General features: G+C 40.2%; 1 long non-coding RNA gene across 1 annotated transcript in view; it reads right to left on the reverse strand.

Moving 5' to 3' along the window:
- Positions 1-2680: 2680 nt before the first annotated feature.
- The window catches only part of LOC142082256 (uncharacterized), a 109997-nt gene continuing 90301 nt past the window's right edge, over positions 2681-22376 (reverse strand). The window contains exon 12 of the long non-coding RNA XR_012673631.1: positions 2681-3049. This is a non-coding gene — a long non-coding RNA (uncharacterized LOC142082256). The remainder of the gene's footprint in view (positions 3050-22376) is intronic.

Below are 22376 nucleotides of genomic sequence, written 5' to 3' on the forward strand. Positions count from 1 at the left end.
CCTTTGGACTGTCAGCGAGAGAGAGAAATGTCTGGAGAGACACAGCTCAGCTGTGCTGAGCTGCCTCCTGGCACTGCCTCTTTACACTGAGCACAGGTGGGGTCTGGGGGGAGTAGATGCTTCGGGGAGCTTAGCCCAGTGCCATGGTGAGGCAGGATGAACCTGGGACAAAAGGCTTGATTTCTGCATGTATTTGAAGACAGAAAGCTGCAGGTACACCTGCGGGGATTTTTTTAAAATCCCTCACAATTGATTAGATTCACAGAGGTCCTCAGTCACTGACTCGGGGAGCTGCCAAACCTTTTTATGATCCTGTGCCATTTAACTAGAAAATTTTTTTTTTTTTTTAAATCTATTTACAGAGATCAATTTGAATAGCTTGGGGTTTGTTAGGGGGATTTTTGGTTAATTTTCTCCATTCATACCTACATATTTTGTGCAAGCATAGTGGGAATATAAGTTAAGTGCCCCTGGGGCTGCCTGTAAAGACAAGGGTTGATGGGACAGACAGTAAAGTTATCCCATCATTTTCCCTAGCCCTTCTTATTCTTAGCTCATCTTTCAGTCTCCAGATGGGCTATAAGCAAAATAAATGTTCTGCTGGCAAGAAGAAATGACAACAGTAGCTGGTCTCCTGTTAAATGGAGCCCTGAAGTTACTGTCTAATTTCAAGGGTTTAACATGATGTATCACATTTTGTCTGCACTCAAGCTGGTATCAAGTCACTGTAACTCCAGTGATGTCCACGGACTTTCTCCTGTTCTGCAACATGGCGAGGTCAAAGTTCTTCAGCCCATCTTAAAAACTTTTTTTCATGAGTGTCTGTGCCCTCCTCTCCTTAGATAGAATATGCCAAAAAGATTAAGTAATCATAGCCCGTAGTACAACCTACCTGTAGTTGATTGCTGCTTACCAACTGACTAGTCCTGGTGTCCTCAATTCTGCAAAAATACTTAAATTCAGAATGTGAAGAAAAACGTCCTCTGATTTACAACAAAGGAGCTATTGGTATTATAATTTGTGCTGATGCAAGCTGACATATTAAAGTAAACAGCAGCATTTGCCTTGGCTTCATGGATTTCACATTTTTCTAGCTCTACATTTAAAAGAACATCAGCAGCTCAGTTCATTTCACAGTTAAACACCAAGTATGTGCTTAGGAAAAGTTTGGGTTGAGATACATGCTAGTCAAAATTGTAGTCTGAACTCTCCTGTTTCTTTCAGCTTGGCCAACAACGAACGGGTTGGAAATGCCTCAAGGGAAGGAAAGCCTTTCTCCTGCTAGCTGGTGAGTAGGTGCTTTGGGACGTGGATTGATGTTTACAGTATGTCAGTACAAATTTGAGGTCTGCTCAATATTTTCAAATATAAAAGTCTGGTTGATATTGGCCAGGAACACAGATGACAGTGATCTCCATGTCTCGCAGAGGTTAGGGAAAGTTGGCAGTGAAAGGATCACCTTTTTTATAGGAAGCTGGGAATGAAAAGCAATCACACACTCACAAAAAGGGCTACCCACCTTGATCTCTCCATTATCTACCGTACTGAAAGAACAACTCTAGGAACCGAGAAGCTGAGACTTTAGATCTGCTGCTACTTTTTCTGAGATGTTGCCAACCAGACTTACTATCAGGAGTCATGAAAAACCAGGTATTTCCAGGCCTGCCGGCTATTTGGTGAGCATTTTTTGACATTGCATTTGGCAGTGTTTTTGCAATACACTTGCGTGAGTACAGTCTAAGATCTGGCTGGCTGGCAGCTCTTTCACCTAGTTCAGCATGCTGTTTACTCACCATGGTGCATCTGCCTGTGGGTATCACATACTTTTCATTTTCTTCTTCAGCTTAAACCTCCGTGCCATATTTCCTCCTGGCCCTAGTGAGTCAAAGGGTGCCAGACTGTAATTCAGTTTGTTTTTTCTAGCAGATGTCATAGTACCCTTCTTTCACTAACAGGCAACAAAAGAGCATAAACCTCAATCTAACATGGCATTTGCTTGGGAAAGCGGTTTGCTCTTTACGTAATTACAAAGAACAACTGCTCTTTGAAGACATTTCTGTTTCAGAAAAGGTTTTGAGATACCGATGATTTCCATTCCACTTTAAAATAACCCATTTTGTTCAGTTTACAATTATGCTACATAAATCTTATCTTAATAGCTTAACTGCAGAAGATACAGGTTCAAGTTTATGGCTGCATAATTCAGAGCAATTTGCAAGTAAGATCAAGTGGTCCAAACAGAACCACAGCAGGGGATCTCCATCATCCTGTATCTGTTTCCTAAACGTTTACTGATAAGAGATGCAGATGAGAGTGTCCAGCAGAAGAGAGACCATGGCCACGCGAGTGGTCTGCGTGATGTAGGTGCCCACAGAAGTGATCTTGGCACATGACCAGGCACTCCGACCCAGGCGCCAAAACCACCAGTGAGCATGGGTTGCACAAGCTTGTGTGACTCTGCCCGGGCCGGCTGGAAGCTGTCATACAGCCAGGCATCACCCGCCGGCTGGAAACAGCTGACTGACAGCTGAGGAGTTGGGAGAAGCTTTTTGCATGGCCTCTCTGCAAAACCCAGCGTTTCTCAGCAGTTGCACGGGCATGTTTAACCCACTTCGCGGTGAATGCTTACATACCAAGGGCAATATAATTTTTGGATTTTTTTTGTTCTCCTTAGAATTTTCCATGAGGCATTTCTAATACTTATTCTGTACTTACCTAAACTCATTCGCTCTCCATTTTTAAGAGATTTCTTCTTCATATTAAAAGTGGGTTTACCACCTTTCCTATGAACCCAGCTTTCCAAGACCCAAAAACCTTCCTGAGTCCTGATCTTGTCCCAGGGTATGATCTTGGCTTCGAACTGCATGTCTCAGCTTTTTTCATGGCATTTGCTTTACTCCAGGGGAAAGATCTCTCCAGCTCCCTTTCATGACAGGGCTTCTCTGAAGCAAGGGTCTAAAATGATACTTTTTTTTTTTCCTTCTGGCAGTAATCCTACAGATACCATTGGTCTTAACTAGCACAGCTAGTGTAGAAGTTGCCAAGAGTTCTGCAAAAAAATAGAAAAAACCAAAGTCAGCCGACTGCATACTAAGGAGGAAGGTTTCTGGAAATTAACAAAAACTCTGATTTGTAGTTTGGATGTGTTCCGAATTTTTCAAAGCCATGTCTTCATTCTAGTGATAAGCTCTACTAAAAACCACTCTTCTACCCAAAGCTGACCTCTGACTTTCTAATTTAACATAATAGCAGCCTTTCTGAAATTATAGTTTGTGTTACTGATGAGTTCAAAATTAAAATTAAAACCTTATCCTGCAAGAGGGAGCAGTTTTACACATTTTTATATTGTTTTATAATAAGGTGGGGGGAGGAGTTTCACGAAATTACCCAACAAGACATCAGATGCTGTAGTGATTCAATATTTAAGAACATAATGAAGGGGAAAGTATCTTACCCAGCTTCAGCTGATTAGGAGTTAAGGATTAACTATTTGCCCTACACTGGCAGAGGCAGAAAATCAGGTACCTCTGGAGACCCCTCCATGTGACAGCCACGCTACGGAGGGAATTTTTGCCCTATGGAGAAATATCCGTTTTTCCATTCACTATAGAGTAAGCCAAAATAAGCAACTTAGACTCAATGCCCAACTTTTAGACGCCTAAACTTAGGTGAGTTGAATCCTGCCCCTGGTTATGTGGTATCAATTTTTTTGGAGTAATAGTTTCTATTGAAATTATCAGTGGAAGTATTGATCCTAAACTGGAATATAAGGCGCAGGAGCGAAGACAGCTCCCTTTGACATGGTGTAAAATGAAGCTTGTGGATATCGACAGCGTGCTTTCATCCATGTAAAGAAAAAGAATCTGCTTAATCATATATTCTTTCTTTTCATATATGTATAAACATGATCTATCAGACAGAGCTAATGTATAAAATTCAAACCCTTAGCAAAAGTCTTTGGTTTTTCCTGGGCTACAATTTATTCAGCACTGCGGAGGAGTATGGCTTCTATTACACATCAAAAGTTTTTCGCAGAGAAATACTTGGCTCCAGATTGTTCCTATTAAAGCCACACATATTCTGCCAGTGCTCCCTATCTTCTGTGCCCCATCTGATCTAGAAGCAAGCGATGCACAAAAGCCATTGCAAAACTTGTGTGAAAAGGCCGACCCGCTCCCGTGAATAAGGACCTGAAGGGGAGCTGCACACCGGCTGGGCTGCCCTGCTCAGCAGCACACATTTTCACTCCGCTTCCACAAAGGCATTCCTCTTGCTCCGCAATCCAGCTGCCGGCTCAAGGCCCAGGCTGGGATTTGTGGTGAGGATATTTTGCTTTGACAGCCTGATGTCACTTTGTTTTGACATAATCAGCCCTTTTTGTTATAAGCTGTGGGCTTCAGATAACAGCAGTGAAAAACAATTTCAAGTGGAAGTGGCACCCTGGGTACAGACTGAGACAGAAAACATTCAGAAAAAACAAGTATTTCTTATTTCTTCTAATCACTTGTGTTACACCAATCAAATGTTGACAAGTGTTTGCTGATAACTTGCTTCGCAGGAAAGATGAAGTGAAAGAGGACAGGAAGAGAGGTTCTTTTGCATTCCTAATAAACCTCTAGTTATGCCCTTCAAGGACAGATTTGCCAACAGCAAAAAGTTAAGGCGGCGAATATCTGCAAACTGAGGTGGCTGGAAGCGAACTCACACATGCCTTTGCTGTACTAGGCTTTTGTTTGGAGAACCTTTCCATCTGGATGAGTAGCAGGAACAGGAAAGCATCTGAAGCTGGGAAAACTACCATGCTGCTGTCTATAAACCACTGATACGATTTTTATGTGGAGCCCTAAGGAGAATGACATGCAGTGCTTTTTTTTTGCCAAATCCAAGAGCTCAGATGTTTGCAAGCAAAACAAAATAAACTCAGGCATTGAGACTCATTCCTGAAATCTGTCTGGTGGCTGATCCCATGGCACGTACCCCAAACACATGCATTGTGCAAGGTTTGCCTCATGTATAGCCTTGGACTGTCATGGGTACAGCAGCACCACTGCTATGATACTGCTAATGGGACCCCCTCCACAAAAGGGAAGGTAATTAGCAGAGAAATTACTATTGGCGCAGCTAGAAAGTAGACAAGTAATCTTTTGGATTTCAGTTCATTGCATCGTTGTTTTCAAACCAGTGCCTAATCTTCCCAGACCCCACTCTATGGCTGTTCCTTTCTTTCTTTCTTTTCTTCTTCCTCCTTTTTGCAGGGACTATGGCTTATTCTGATTCACTCCATTTCTTTCTTCTTAAATGGCCATAGGGCAGTCTTGCTGTTGCCAAGGATATAGTAAATGCATGCGACATCATGCCACTGAAAACAATCGAGCGAGTCACATTCATTCCTGGTGTAATGGTGCTGAAATCAGTAAAGTCAGACTGGGAGCAGGACGTCTAAGCTATGAAATGATAAAAAGAATTTTCTTTAAAGAAAGTGTTCTTAAAAATAGCTTTCAGGGAGAAATGCGCAGTTTTTGCTTGTAAAATGGTTGTTGGCAAAGGTTTCATTGCCAAACTCAAGTCAGAGCATCGATGAGAGGTGGTAAACATATGCCATTTTGACAAGAAATTAGTAGGCAGCATAGCACAGTGGAAAATATTAGACTTTTTTCCCCCTAACCACAAAGAGCCTGTTAGGAGATTAAGAATCTCCAGCTCTCAAAGGTATAGCTGTTTTACTGAAATTTAATTAATGCAGAATAATATTTTGGGAACAAGAGAAAACACCTCTGTAGGATGTGGAGTGTTAGGAATAGATGGAAAGTTGCCTATTCCCAGAGTTCAGCAACTCTGGGATAAATTATAGGAGCATTTGTATGCATGATTGCCCATCTGTGTAAAACAAGACATCAGCCACACACAGGAACGATGTGCAAGTCAGACATGTGGGGCTGATATTAAGTTGATCCAGAACAACAGAAGATCTGTGCCATCACATCCAAGTTTGACCCAAGGAAGTTTAAATGACTCTAAATGAGTAAATAAATAGAAGAGGAGGTCTCACTGAAAGCACTAAAAGGAAACTCAAGGTATGCTATCTACATATCTGTTTCTGGGTTTGGGGTTTATTTAAACTCAGCTCAGATTTTGGATTGTTATTTCTCCATTTGAAGTTTTTTTGGCAGTTTCGGGAAGGCTGAAGGCTCAGATCCAGCGTGTTCCAGCTGTGTGGCGCAACGCAGTCCACAGGCACTGGCAAGGGTATGGGGAGCCAGAGGACTTCAAACCAGGGACGCTGTCAAGAACTTTGCCTTCCACAGCTCCCCTCTCAAGTACCAGCTGCAAAATGTCACACCACCTTCCTCAGAGGCTTAATTAATTAAATGAGGCTTAATTAATTAGTGTCACTAAAGCAGATGTAGTAATTATGGCAGAAGTAAATAAATGTACATATTGTAAATTATTATCTCCTCTGCAAAGGATTTGTTCCGAAATCCCTGTGGCCATTTCACTCCTCCCCACAATGCTATGGGGAACACCACTGGGGAACATTCAGAGATAAACTGCAAATTGATGAGGAACTAATGTACTTTTGTAAGTTTATATTGCAAAAAACCAAACAGCAAGCAGACTTCTTTATTAATCCCTTGTGGATTTAATGGTGAAATACAACCCCAATATTTAATTTCCATATCATGCCACATCATGTGCCACAACCCCACTGAGGCTTTTGTATCATCTACCAATGCCATTCTTCGATAGTATAGGAGGAGAAAAAAAGGAGGCTATGGCAATCATCTAAGCTGTTTCATACGCAGGTAATAATCAACTGTGTATCTTACTCTGAGTCACTCACTGGAGCAGATTTTGATCTCATTTGCTGTGCTGAGAACCAGGAATAATGTTGCTACACTTGGGTTAGTTACACTGAATGTAGTCTGATGTCAGTAAAGGAGAGCATCAGAACCCCACCGACTGAATACACCTCACCTCAGGCAAACGGGACACCTTTTATAATGTTAGTAGGTACTGATGCAAAGTTCTCATTCATCCCTGGGTCAGAGGTTGACGTCAAGGGAAAGAAAAGGGAAAAAAAATGGTGGGGGAATGAAAGAACAAAAACTAGTAATCGTGAAGTTATTTATTGTATGTGTCTGTGCAGTTGGTATTCTGCAAAGCCTGAATGTGAGTCTGAAAAAGCAAATTTGGAGCCACACCAGAATGGTATTTGTGTGAAGCCTCTGGCAGCTTTGAAATGCAGGCTTATTAGTAATGAAATGTATTGCCAATCCATTCAAGAAGTTAGACTATTATAAAGGATTTGCAATGAATGAAATCTCTCATACCTTGTAGATATGAGGACGTGCAAACTCAATATAATGGAGACTGTAATAGTGAAGCACACTTGGAAAAAGGCAGCTAGAGAGTTTCCGAGTTGCCTTTCAAAATTTCTTTGAAATGATAAAGAGGACAAATTAAGTTGGTTAGAGATGCTAGCAATAAAAGCAAATGGGACTAATGTACTGGAAGAAGCAGTCAATATATTAAGAAACTAAGAGTACTAGCTGTGAAAGATAATGTATCGCACAGTAAGTACCACGTTGAGGGGGACTAGCTAGGCTGCCATAACCCATGGAGGCAGGCAGACAGAAGAATCACTTTCTAGTTATCAACAGTTCACACATGAGATTTTTTTATCTTTCACTCTATGCTCTTTTTGCTCTGCAGGTAATGACAGTTTTGGTGGAGAGAGAATGGGAGCTGGGATATAGCCATCTCCCTAAATCACGCTGTACAGAAGCCATGAAGGGGGAAAAATACACTCTTACATTACGGATGAAGTAAATGGATTAAGGTAGGCAGCAGCGTATGGCCAGGGTGCTCTGAGAGATAAGTTGCCAACAGAGGCCACTGCTCTTCCTGCCTCTGAGCCTGTGTGCTTTCCCACCCCCCCAGATGATACTGATATCAGGTAGCCTTTGTGGAAAGAAAAGTTTCCACCGCCCGTGCCAAGATCTCTCTTTTATTTCTTCAGGTGACAGCATTTCCTCTGCAAAGGACTGCCAAGTAATGAGCTGTTTATGAACGTGCATCTTTAGAGGCATGGGCTGTTCCCCATCAGGGACAGCATGGTGAGTGTATTGCCCTACTAGGATGAGATATTTGTGGATTTTCAGTTTTATGTTATGCGCTTTGTGCTTATGTGTTTCTCTCCTTGCTTTCCAAAAGCCAAGATTTAAGGGTAAACATATCTCTGTTTTATGATGGTGCAGTGAGTTGCTAACCTCATGAGTTTGGTTTCTATTCACAGACGTACACTTCTTTACTGCCTGTCTCAATCAATTTTTATCCCAGTGAGTAAATGAGCAGTGAAATGAGTAATAAGATGAGTGAAGGTATGAACAGAAAAATAGCTAGTACAAGTTTAAAAATAATTCTAAAAAACCTACCCACAGAGTAAGACATGTGAGAACAGGGAAGGCGGCCTTTTCCTATGCCCAGCCGTAGCATGGGGAATCTGTTCAGGCACCTGACGAGGCAGATGGATAATTAGTGCCATGGGTTAGGACCTGGGCAGGCACTGCTGGTGACCTGGCAGTTGCCTTTCAGCACTCAACTTTATTTGGAAATCTCTTCCTCCTGCTTTAAAGAGGTATTGGCAGAGTCACACAGGTAAAATATACACAGGACCATCTTGCGTTAGGGGTTAGGTCGGCAAGAAGTGTGCTTGAATTTTTTGGATCTGGAAAGAAAAACCTTTAAAAGTTCCTTTTAGTTCTCTCAAAGTCTGAATTCTCCCATTTTAAAGGGGATACGGAGCTTTTTTCCCTTCCTCTGTTCTCTCGTTAAAAAAAATTACTTTTTGTGCACATTCTAATGCATTTTAGAGAGTTTTTATAAGACAGCTTTGCCAGCTGTCAGCTTCCAACTACACTAAGCTTTCTAGGATTCGAGCACCTATTCAGGCAATGGTAACTTTACACTTAATAGTCAATGACAGGTTTTACATAAACACAAGATATAAATAATTTTCAGGGACTTAATGCACCAAAAGCTAACCAGCTCTCCATAACGCCACATCCTTTTTTCATAACCTTGTTTTATATTTTGCATAACACTTAAAAGAAGTGGGAGGGAAGCCCTCTAATTAAGGCAGTTGAACGAAATGCTCCGATAACAAAAAAATGAACATTTTCTTGTTTGCAAAAAGTCACTGGTAAGATTATATGACCTCTACTTATGTAGGACTTTATGAGAGGAAGTGCAGTGAGTGTAGTGTCATTATTGCATTACAGAGTCCAAGTACATTTGTAGGCTCTCTACTAGTGGAAGATGTAGATAGACATCACCTTTCCTGCCTCTTCCCATTTGCCCGTCCTCATGCCGCGCACATGCAATGCTCCTCATGTCTTTCCATTTTCATTGTACGTTTTTCTCATTGCCTTTCTCCCTACCTTCCATGCACTGCATCATCATCAAGATCAATTTGGATTCATAAAGTTAATAACTTTAACCCCAGTTCAGAGGAAGACAGCCAACACACAAACATTTCAACAGACGTGACTACTCAGGCTTAAATTTAAGCAGGTGACTCCAGGAAAATGCTGCAGTATTCATAGCCCAGCCTGTATTTGAATGACTCTTCTGACAAAAAAACTTCACAAACTTTTTCAAACAGTGAAACAATAAACTATCACCCTTCTTGAATCCTTTCTTTGACTCCCACCATTTTTTTCAGATAATTTTAAAAAAAAAAATCTCTGTTCTCTTCCAGTAGGCAGTGCATGACAAGCTTAGATCAAATGGGCTAAAATTTGGCCAGGGGAATGTCGAGATGAGGCTCAGCAGGGTAGTATGGTTGCAGTCTTTGCTACCGGTCTCGTAATAAACTGAACAGGTTCCATCATCATGTCCTGTACATTCGGCTTAATTGGCCTGGTCTCTCCAAAGGAAGGCAGCGCTATTGATTTACTGCACTGTATAAATGTGTTTATAGCTTGGCACTAGCACACTTATGCTCACTTTTTTCCAGTGTGGATTTCAAATAAGCCCTTTGCTCAAATAAGTCTATTAACTTAAAAGTGCCTAAAGCTAAAACTGAATTATGAGAGGCAAGCTTTGGGGGCTGCAGCCCAAAACAGCTGGGAAAGGCTCCTGGAGTCTTCTGTTAGTACCGGTTGTGATTGATTTTTAAGCATCACCGGTGGAAAAATAATTAAATAAGTAAAAGCAAACTTGGCAGCACACATCACCTCAGCCTGAGCTCCCTTTTACTTCAGCTGGTGCTCAGACCCATCCGATTCCACAGGATTATTAGAGCAGCTCCTGATTTAAGCCAATATGAAATCAGAATATAAACTGTTCTTTCCTCTTCTTAATTTCGAATAGTCACATTTTGCTGTTTCTGTACTGGGGTACAACAGACTGGGGAGAAGATCATCTAACTGTGGTCCATGTATTTCATGGGTCTGTTTTGGTCTCCAGTGTTTTAAAGAGCTGGGACACAGTTCCCTCTTCTCTCCCAGTCTGAGGGACCGCACAGAGCTGTTCTCAGAGCCCGTCGGTGCTGCCCTGTACGCTGCTGGAGGGGCCGTGCCTCCACTCTGCGCTTGATACTTTCATGTGTAACAGCAATTATCATCCCTGCAGGGATAGTTAATCAAGCAGAAAGTTTTAGCGGACCCCTAAGTACAATCCATAATTACCTATACCTGCTCAAGATTAGGTATCTCCAACTAAGAAATAACATAAATTTCTAGTTGCTAATAGTTTGACTTTATTTGGAATAAAAAAGGAACACCTTAATAGCCATGGAGAAAAAACATGATTTGTAGAGAACAGAATTAAATTAAGGAAAGTAAAATTTAGGATGAATGTCAGGGGTAAAAAAAAGCCACAGTAATATCTACTAAACTGTGGAACAATCTCCCAAGGAAAGTGAGTGATGGAGTCCCAGGGTGTGAAGAATTACAACAGCATCAGGCAAAGCCTCAGGAAAGAAAGGCCCAAGGAGGCAGCATGGACTGGCTGTAACAGTGCAGGGACTGTGCACGGCTACAGAAAGCCGTGCCACCAGCTTCTGTTCAGACATGTGCAATGTAGCAAGTGCACTGTATGTGGGAAGGCACACTGAACATATACTTGTCCTGTATTAAAATTGATGCTTATTTCTCAGGTAGGTATGATTTGCATAGGTTGAAATCCTGCCTCCATTTAAACTAACAGGAATTTTACAGGTTAGGCAAACATAAAGCCATCAGAGGACACCAGTGACTCTAGCTGCTATTTTTCTGTCCTATCCTTAGCACATAACCCCTTAAAAATTCTTCAGACTTACAAGCACATGATTTTTCACAACATTGCTATGAGTTAGAATGTGGTTATTACTGGATATTTCTGCTTTAAAAAAAAGAAGTCTCCTTTAGCTTTTACAATTATCCCTAGTATTCAGCTCTAATACGTACAGGTAGGAAATGAGACACAAAACAAAAGCACTTCTCTCAATTGCTGGAGGAAAAGAAAAATACAGCTGGACTTGTTACAGAATAAGAACTAGATGCATTTCTTTGTTATGTTTTATTTTGCTTTTTTTCCCAGGGAGTTTGTTCATTGTTTCTGATGAATAATGAGGAAGGATCTCCTGATCTGTAGCTGTCTGGGGAATCCCTTTTCTAGAGGAATTTTTGAGCACAATATTATCACAAACTGTAGGCTGATCTGAGGAAGCATGGCTGCTCTATCAATTGGGAACTGCTCCCTTTCCAGTCTGCCATCCATTAAAAAAAGATGCCTGCCGATTACTTTTTGTGCCAATGAAATGTTTATGTGACGGCTGAAAAAAACCCCTGTCTGTGTACCAAGGTCAGGATGCGATGGCCCATTCTCTACGGAGATTAGCTCACGTTGCCTTGTTTCTGGATGACAGCCATGTGAAAGAGCTGCAGATGTTACAAAAGGATACAATTTTTAATTAAAAATTATAATGTGCTGGTATCACATTATAATACAAATTGAACTTGCAAACTATAGAGTACCTAAATTTAGGAAACAGTATTTTTGCTGCAATATTTCTTGGACCTGCTATGATTAGTAAATACTGGATTGCATAGACGGTCATTCAGATTAAAGACATCGGGATCAGATGAGGGAAAATTCACTGAACCTGCTTTGTATAACACTCAGACACCTCACTCGGTGTACAGAGAGATTTTACCAGCCAAAACAAAGGCATGGAGATGTACTAGTCATGACCCATTTAGCTGTTCTCTGGAGATTTTTGTGTCTGCATAAAAGAAGAAACAAGAGCAGAGAAGTTGAGAGTGAGGAAACAGTCCAAAGAGTCTGGAGATGGAGCAAGCATGGGAAGCTGAAGGGGAGAGGGCTGGTGGGCTGAGTCCTGGCTGAACCTGACCTAGAGCTGTGCAAATGAAACGATCTCCTGCGGCTTGACTCCTCCTGGGCCTGGGGAACAGGATCTTTGTAGGTAAGCAGGATTGCTTAAGATACACGGTGACAATACCAATTTTTCTTTTTGTCCAACCATGTAGACCAAGGCACTCACAGTTGCCTGTCTCTTGCTCCCTGGCACCAGCCATGAGGCAGTGCTGACGGACTCTTTTCAAAGTCTCATGGTTTGGGTCTGTTCAGGGAAAAAAGTGCTTATTGCCACTCACCAGATAAGCTGGAGGGCTCCTCTGTAGATGTTGGCTTTTCCATGTGTTCAGGTTAGACTACTGCCACTTCACAGTGTACTTCATCTACCGGAATGAGATTGGTGCCATTTATATTTATCTTCTATATTTGTATTTATGTTTGTTGTTTTTATATTTTGAAAAGCTTATCCCTTATGATTTTTGCTTTTATTTGACTGGCCCCACTTGCATGGTAACTCTCTTCCAATATTTCCCATCGTGACTCAGAGTGGGTGGCTGGGGTGGCTACACAAGGTGGGAGACCCAAGATCTCACTAGAGCTCTGCAGCTGGCTAGGTGACCTGAGGGAGGTTCCTCTCTCAGCCCCGTATCCTTTTATAGTTGTAGAGATAATAATAGAGATTGGCTTCTCGTATTTAAAAGGACTCAGGACTCTCAGCTGGAATGTTGTCCTGCTTTCTGCAGTGTATCTGTGTCCTCTCTCTCTGGTGTATCCATTACCTTGATGTTAAAGGGTTTTCATTGCAAAGAAGTGGGGTTTCCTTTTGTTTGTTTTGTTTTTAAGATCAGAATGATATTTTTTTCAGTTTACCACAAAAACAGTCAATCAGTGAAAGGTTATATATGTTCTCTTTTGCTCCAAAGGAAGAAATGTTGTCCACTGCAATTCACACACTCTGTTAACTAAAAAGTGTAGGCAGACCTTGGAGGTACAGCAGCCATGTGTAATCAACAGAAAAATCTGCCCTGCTCAGCCAAATTGCCTCAGGAGAATACAAATGCCAAAATGCCGTGACCTGCATGAAGTTGGGGCCTCCTGGTAGCATGCAGTATTTCTTCGTTTGTGGGAAATAGAGGCAAAGCAGGCACTCAAATCGCAGCGCATCCCTGCTATGCACAGGTTCACCAGAGCTGTCCAATCCAGCCAAAATGTGCATAATCAGCCTGGGACACAAGATGAATAGTTGTGATGGAAGCAGAATCTTTCATTTGCTCTTTATATTTTCTGCCTTTTCTTTGGGTTTGTTTTCCTCTCTTCTCTTCCTTTGCAATTGTCAAGGAAGCATCTGTGAGTTTTATTAAACAAATGTTACACATTAAAAACCCATTGCTGCCTGCCAGAAAGGAAAATGGCATCTTATTTGAAAACAATATGTAATTGTTATTGCTGTCTTGTTGCAAGTTACGCCCTTGAAAAATGATAGGGACTTATTTAGTAGCAACTGATGCTGAGGAAAAGCATTATAGCTACAGCAGAAAATTAACTGTTGCATTATCTTTGGGAAACAAAATGCATAGTTCCAAACACCATAATACAAATGCTCAGTATATTGTACTCTTAGATGTGTTTACGATCACTTCAAGGAAAAAATACTTAAAGGACAGAATAACAACATTTTTCCATGATGCTTTTGGCCGTCTGTCTCAATGTTCACTGAGCGGAGTCATAAACGTTTAATTTGGTGAAGCACACGGAGGTGCTGAGATAGCGTCTGTCCGACAGACGTTCTGCTCAGAACTCGTATTTAATTTCAGGTACAGGCCTTGCGGCAGCGACGCGCACTGGGGTCCTAATCAAGATAGCACAGCTAAACTGATCCGAGTAACAGACCTACTGCAAATATTATGACACCATCTTGGAGAATGCCTGTAGGTCCAATGCTGATATGCTATGCCTGTAAGTACAATTTTTACCTTAAGTTGGCACCTTTGACATCTATACTGCCAGGCAAAACTGCTAGCAGTGACTTGCAGATTTTTATTCTTCTTTTTTAATGTTTCCATCTTAATGTATTTTGTATTGCCTTTTATTTTGCTTTCTGGCTTTTATTTTATATTTTGTTTAATATTAATTAATATTAACATATTTTTACAAAGCAAATCGGGAAACACAGAAAAGGACTACTCATCACAGTTCTGTACTGTCAGAAACCCCTCGGACCTGGTGTTAATGCCTGCACACTAGCAAAGCCCCTCTCTCAGTAGAACTTTAGCCACTATTTTTTCCCAGTTACCTGCTATTTATTCAACAAGCATTTCATGCTAGTGAATGTAATTTTTCCCCTCACACTTCAGAGAAAACATAGAAGTATATTTTTATCATAAATTATGGAAGGATTTTATAAATGCTGAGTAAAATAGTATACAACAAATTGTGGGAGGTAGTGTAAAGTTACTATCCTTGTTGCTCATCCAAAGGGGTTGGGACCATAATTTGGAAGAGGTAAAAGCCCTGGTCACAGTAGAAGTTTATTTTTAACTACAGTACCATAACCAATATTCACAGAAGAAAAGAGCTCTGAAAAAAAGCTGTAATAAGGTTTTAGCCATACTTTCCACCTTGTACTGTCACTAATTGTCCTGTTGCTACAAGTATCCCTTTAAAAGTCTTAGGAACTTTTTATTTTAAAAAATATTAGAATTTAATTTAAGATTTTAAAATATTTAATTTATAATTTAAATTTTTTATAGTAAAAGAAACTCTGACTTTGGATGATGTGATTTTTCCCAATAGCTGATTAAGTCTTTGGAATTCTAAAGTAGAGCTGAGTGAAATGCTCCCATTTCCATCTTGCCTCCATCTCTAACAAACTGACTGATGCCCATGATGTTTATAATTCATTATTTGTATTGTGATAGTATCAAACCACTCCTTTCCTAGGGTAGAAACTGTCAGATGAGGTCCGAAAACCTCTACCCACAGATCACAGGCACGTGATGAGAGCTGAACGTTTAGGGTTGATATAGCAAAGCTTCATCTATGTAAAAACCTCTGGAGACCCCCTGCTCATATTTTGGTACCTCTGAAACAAAGCCCTGAGCAAATGCAACTCTGTGACGGCAATCTGGGAAATATGGGATAGTACGTAGTACTAGTACATCGTATTTATTGCCAACTGACCCATGGTTCCCATGTCATCCTTAGGCATTTGAGCGCTGTGTTAAACCTCTCGTTCTCTACATTGCGCCCTCCGAATCTACCTCTTGGTAACAGCTAATGCTTCAGCCAGCAAAGAGCATTTCTTCTTTTATGACTTTCAGTTGATCTATGGAAAACGCGCATACTTCCCGAAATGGTCTGCTGGGTGAGGTGAGATCTTTTTTCAGGGAAGGCTCCGAGAATGCTCTGGTCAGGAGCTAGGCACACTTATTCTGAATACTGCAGCCTTAGAGCGGAAGAATCTCTCCAGTTTTGGACTCTGAAGCTGGCGGCAGGGGGGGGGGGCTGCAAAGTTGCTTTTTGAACTGCAGATCTAAACTGTACAAAATATTCCTTTAATTGCTAAAGCAGGAGGGAGGGTCTAACAAATTTTTCTTTAACCAGACTTCTAACTTAAAAATCCACATAAAAATTGCAGCTTACATATCCATATAAAATTTGTCTTCTGAAGTATTTATTCATTCTTCTAGTATTTTTTTTTTTCATATTACTGATTTGAAAAGAGCAAACTCAGTATTCTCTGTTTGACCTCAGGAAATATCGAAATATGCTTTAATGTAGAAGAAAAGATTCTGACTAATTTTAAAAAGTTAAATACAGGCAGAATCATGTTTGCCTGTCTCATCTTGCCAGTCATACGCAAGGAGCAGCGACTGGTGATGCTGGATCTTTTTTCCCAGCGCGGGGTGCTGGATGTGAGCTGCGAGTAACAGCCTGGTGGGGTAGTTTGGATAATGATTAAACAGCAAATCAGCACAGTGCTGCTTACCGAGATCTCAATGCTAAATGATTTGGCCAAGCCAAATTTCAGGAGTCCGGAAGCCAAATTCCTAGGACCTCGTTGGCAAGAAAAGAGGCTAATACATCCATCATTTGTAAAAGGTGGCTGTGAGGAATTTGTCCATGCCCTCCCACCGGTGAGAAATTTCCATATACACTGTATAGCAGTCAATGTTGTTATACCACATAGACTGTAACCGACACTAGCGGCAGAGCTCGTCTTTATTAAGACTGATCTACCATTAATAGAATATAAATAAGACTGAGTGTAACGGCTTAAATCCTTGACAGCTTCAGGTTTGCCAGCAGTGGATTTCCATGCGTTTTCAGCTGGGAATTGGGAACATTGGCTGAGCACAGAGCATTTAATGTGCCGTAGACAGTGCCTCAAGATTTCCTGTGCACACGTGCACAGAGGAGCAATGGTTGGGAAAAACTTCGTTTTCCACCTTCCTCGAGACACTGGTGGAAGAGGAATTCTGCCTGTTGTACTTGGGGTGTCAAGCACTTTGCAGAGGTCCCATAAAGGCACCTCATCACCTTTGCCGTAACACCTCATAGGCCCTTGTCAGCTCTTCTCTTTTTATGGTCCTGTAGGTAAAAGGGTTCACCTTATTTAAATATCCCTGAGGCTCCTAGCAAGAAACTATTGAACTGCATAAGAAAAAACTTAAAACAAAACCAGATGCATACGTTCACCTTGGGGATAAATGTGTTATGATACGGGGCAAAACTCTGCTCCAGCTCTACAGAACAGCAATGCAAAGCAGTCCCAGCGCAGCTGGAAGATTTCTGAATTGACGCCAGGCTGAAGGAGAGCAGCATTTGTCCTAGGGTTATCATCAGGCCCCTCACAATCACATTTTCACTTATTCTGTGTGGATGGGGACTTGTTGACAATTCCCTTGATTTCAATTTGGAAGAAAGAGTTTCATGTTTGACCTTGTATCTCCGACGCCATGTGTCTGCCTGCCTCGCCCACACACTTTGTATCGATCCTGTTCCCTTTCATTTAAGTTACATATGATGTAAGCTATAGTAGCAACGCCTGCTCTTTTTTCTGCTTTGTTTTTGGCTTAGAGCATTATCAAGTGGTCCCTGGTTTTAGTTTCTGCATTCACTTCATTGCTTTCATAAAAACTGCCTTGGCAAATTTGGATGACCGATAAGGGGTGAACTTTCTCTCACCCTCAGCTGCTCCGATCTGAATTTTTAAAATCGCTTTGGACTGAACAAATGCAGAAGATATTATTGACAATTTTCAAATAGTTCAAAGATTTTTCATACTCAGAAAGCCTGAGTTTTATCTGAACTGAATCCAAATGCTCTGAAAACTTCTGAAGGCCTCACAAGTATGAAGATACCTTTCTTACCTTCACTAGGAGGAGGGGACAGCTCCTGGCAGTGGCAATAGCATTGATGTTGTTTGTAAAACTTCTATGTTCTAAGAAGTCATTAAAAAATTGATCATCTCTAATGTGTCCTCAAAGTCACATAAGGATTAAAAGTGAGAGAAAGAAAGACATTACGAAGAAATCTGCTGGGTACTAACTTCCCCTGGAAGGCATCAAGAGTGACAGACACTGGAGTCTAAAAACTGGTAGCTGAGAAAGGCAACATATAGATGGGAATGAAGAGCTACCTTGACAAGAAGCAAACTAGCAAGTTTTGACTCTGCTGTGACTGGCTTTTTTTTTCCCATCACATTTGAGACCCTCCAAAAAAAAGAAAAAAAAGCCAAATTATTTCAATGTAAGCATGTTAAATAACTGGCATCTTTCCTGAAATCTTGTAAAACAAATTGTAGCTCTACGCAACTAAGTCAGCTGGGTTATAGTATCTTGCAAAATTAGACATCTCATGTCTAACGTCTAACACTCTAATGGGAGTATTGACAAGTCCATCACTGTAGCAACACAGTGGTGTCCACTCAGAGAACGAAGTAAAGCTCCTGCGAAATAATTAAAGAACATTTTGGTCAGCTTGTGATGCAAATACGGATTTTTTAGGTTATGCAGAAATAAACTGGAAACACACAGAACATCAGCAAAAAAGACTAAAGTAACGAGACTGACTGATGTTTGTACAAATGGGCCTGAAAGGAAAAGAAAAGGCTGGGACGAGAGAGGACAGGAAGGTTTCTGAGTAACTGTGGTTCAGGAAAATATCTCTATCCTCTCCGTCTTTCTAATTTTTTATTTTTGTAGTCTGATGATGGAGACAAAACTAACCCATCTTTTCATTAATCGTAAGTCCTTCTCCTTCATCTGGAAAAATGATACCAATTATGACTTTAGATTCACATTTTACTAATTCAGAGTTTTGTTAGAGAAAAGCATTTGCATATTCAAATGTGCTATTTTCACTAGTCTGTGGCTATATTCTGTGTCAAGCCAAGCTTTTCTTATGTTACCTTTTAACAGTGCTGCACATAGTAGAGTCTGTTCATTACATAGACCATTTCCAATTCCAATTACTGTGAATTAAATTCAAGCAATTTCAGTGAAATGGTAGAGACCACCTAGATTTAAACAGATCTATCTGACACAAGACAACTTTATACTTAATCTAGCTCCTCAAGTTCACTAATGACTGAATGAAATTTAAAAAAGCATTCCCTCCAGCTAAGCGTACTAATTCCCAAATGAAATGCATCCTATTTTCTGTTGACATGATGAAATAATGATGGTCAATGATAATATTGAATAACTATATCCAAGAGTTAAAACACTCTCATGCATACCTTTCATTCTTAGCTAGCTCAATACGGCCAACTGTTCTTCAACTGTGTTACTGTTTGCTTCAAGAAGCAAATTTAGTGCAAAAAAATTGAGGGAAAACAAGTATTTTAAAATTGATTAATTAATTGTTGATGTCTATCTAACAAAGCAATCTTTTGGTTATTTTGTCAACATGGCACATTTAGGAAGTAGCTGGCCTTCAAGGGAACATTCTGGATAAGAAAACAGTCAAACTTGAAATCAAGACTTGAAAAAATTAAAAGACATAAACTACAGGGAGGAGTCAGGTCATAAAGTCTCTTTTTTCTCTCCTTTCCCAGTCTTCCTTATAAGCCATAATTCACTAAAGGAGTGTTTTGAACATTTTCACAACTGCAAGCGTTTGGACAGAATGAATAGGTGAAGGAAATATATTTTAACAATTAGCCCATACATGGGCTCCTATTCAAAGGTGCAAGCCTGAAAAATTAAAAGGTGTGAAGTAGATACAGCCACTAGGTGTGAAGAAGACACAATCATGTTTAAATCACTTTTATCGCTTTTTGTGTATACTTATGTTTAAAACAGTTTTCTAATGTACCCTAGAGTCCCTAATTAGTGCTTAAGCCACTTGAAGGGATTATTCAATTTTTAAATAATTTATGCAGCTAAATGAGGGAATCCCATATTCCCAACGTTGGCTGCATGAGCGTTCTTGCAATTGCTTCTGGTTTGAGTTGCCTGATGCAGTGAGTTTCCTATTTCATGAACTGTTGTGAGAGAAAATCATGTGCTAAAGGTGTAACCCGGCAATGAATCAGTAAATAGCTGTGCCTCTGAAGATCAGCTCATTAAGAAGCAGACATCTGAATGAAATAAGGTTCCTGGGGAGTCTGTGGCACCAGACGTGCCAGAAAGAGAGGCATGAAACCTTGTTATATGCCATGACCAAGCAAAAGGAATTTTTACCTAGGCAGGAGTCGTGGTTAATATTCTGCTCTTGTGCTTTGCTTATTGAAGCCCCAGCGTGCTTTTGTTTATGATCTGGTTCTTGTTCAGCACATTTACATGCAACCGACTGTTCAAGTGGCTCAGTCACCTCTGGTACAAAACAGAGCTGAGCTGAAACGCTGAAGGCTGGAGCTTTGTTTGCAACATGAAGAAAACCCAAACAAAAATATCAGAAGTTTGTTTTTTTTTTTTTGAGCTTTGACAAAAGCCTTAATGATAGCTTCATTATTCAATAGAATAATGTTGTATGGATATGTTCCAGCTGGTTAAAACACTCCAGGGTTATTTACGTTTTACCTAACTTTTTTTTACTTTTAATTAAGTTTGTTAGTTGGAGATAGCTGAATGACACAGCATTTGTTTAACTTAGCAATACACAGCAATATTCATAGCTTAATTAAATACTTCACGTGCCAATCTCTAATCATGATACAAAAAGGCCAAAAGAAAAAATTAAATAATCTTAACTCCCTTAGCCAATTTCTTGGAAAAGAAGAGCAGGCTCTGTTAAGACATATGGCAAGCAATCTTTTCTGCAAAACAGCAAACTAAAACACAGCACTACTACCATCTGTTAAGAAACACTGTCCTTTTGCACGATATATTTAAAAACACACTCTCTCCACAAGCAGCAGGTATGCAACTTGAACAGTTGCACCAGGATTTTAACACATAATGTGACTACAATGAATTGAAAGGAAAGGGAAAAAGGCTAGAAAAGGGATGAAATACAATGCATTAAAATCACAATTTCCCAAACAAATTTTTTTAACTGTTAACTTCTTATAAGTTGGGAATTTGTGAAATGTGACTAATAAGGAAATAATTGAGAATGCCTGCCGCACTCAGATGTGTCTCTGCCAACGTACGCGTAAGTAGAAATAGGTGTCAGAATTAAGTTCAGTTGAATTAAGCACCCATTCTAGCTGGAGTGAGGAATGAAACCATAGATTTAGTTGCTGTAAATCTGCCAAGGTTTGGGGTCTTTTCTTATTTCATGGCTCCATTACATAATCATCCTACTGTGATAGATGCATACTGTATGCAAAAAAGTATGTATTACTTTTGTGCTCAGCACAAAAAAGTCTATAGAAGCTACTGTATATTGCTATTTGGTGTGTTTCGCAGACATTATCCAACAAGTGAACAAAGACTATAATTTCAAATAACAATAGTTTTATCTTGACCAAATTCTCTGCTGTGGTTATGTTATTTATGATCATTCCAGATTCACACAAGCAGGCCGAAGGAGGTGTGCGGGGGAATCCACTGGTGACAGAATGGCAGCGCAATGGTACAGTGATTATTTGTTCATATTTTGCTATTGCATATTTGAAAAGGTCAGACCCAAATAAAACTGCCAAGATACGATATTCCTCTGAGAGGAAGAACATGGTTTATGTGTCTCAGCTTTGCCAAAAAACTATGGAAACCAATGCTTCATTTTGTGAATAAAGATGTAGGCACAAATACTGCCTCAAGCAGGGTGAAGACCACCCTTGGGCAGAAGTGTTTAGGAGTTGCAGTGGTGAAAGGTTGGGGGTGTGCTTTGTTTTGCAGAACATTTGGGTGTGTATAACAGGCCTGTCTAAACAGAATTGGTGTGTCTGATGGCTGATCCAATATTCCAAGGAGGTCCTCTATTCAGAACTTGTTTTCCTTCCACACTTACCCTACTTTGTGTATTGTGCTAGATTATACCGGTTTCATAAGTGGCAGTCACAGTTACTGTCCATCTGGATATGTTTTGAGGCTCTATAAAGTTTTAACAACTGTGAAGGGGGAAAAATACTAAAGTATGCAGCCAGTCTGAAGTGGTTATCTTGACATTTAACCTACTGTCGCCAGGAATGCACAAAGCACGCTTCATAGTCAATGTAAAACTTACTTAGATCTGTAACCTTAATAATACAGCCAAAAGTATTCTCTTATGAGATAAGAGATTATCTCTTTGTATCTGTAACCTCTCAATGAATGAAAATAGTTATGTTAGTAACATATCTCTGCAGATTTAATCTTGATTCAGGGCACGTACAACTGAATCAGATACTTGGTTAACTCTTGTCCTATTGCTTGCTTTTTAATAAGGAGGTTTTATGCTTTTCAATATCCTTTAATAAGTTTTCAGTTTGCTATAATTTATTCTCATGCTATTCATTATGGAATGCCAATCAGTTCTCAAAATGCTTGTACATGCTTGTCACATTTTTTCACGTTTAAAAAGTCCTCTTTTCTATTTTGGATTTTTCAGTGCTTAATAATTCTTTTTTTTAAAAAAAGCACTAA

Source organism: Calonectris borealis, chromosome 4 (assembly GCF_964195595.1).
Source record: "Calonectris borealis chromosome 4, bCalBor7.hap1.2, whole genome shotgun sequence".
Lineage (NCBI taxonomy): Eukaryota > Metazoa > Chordata > Aves > Procellariiformes > Procellariidae > Calonectris > Calonectris borealis.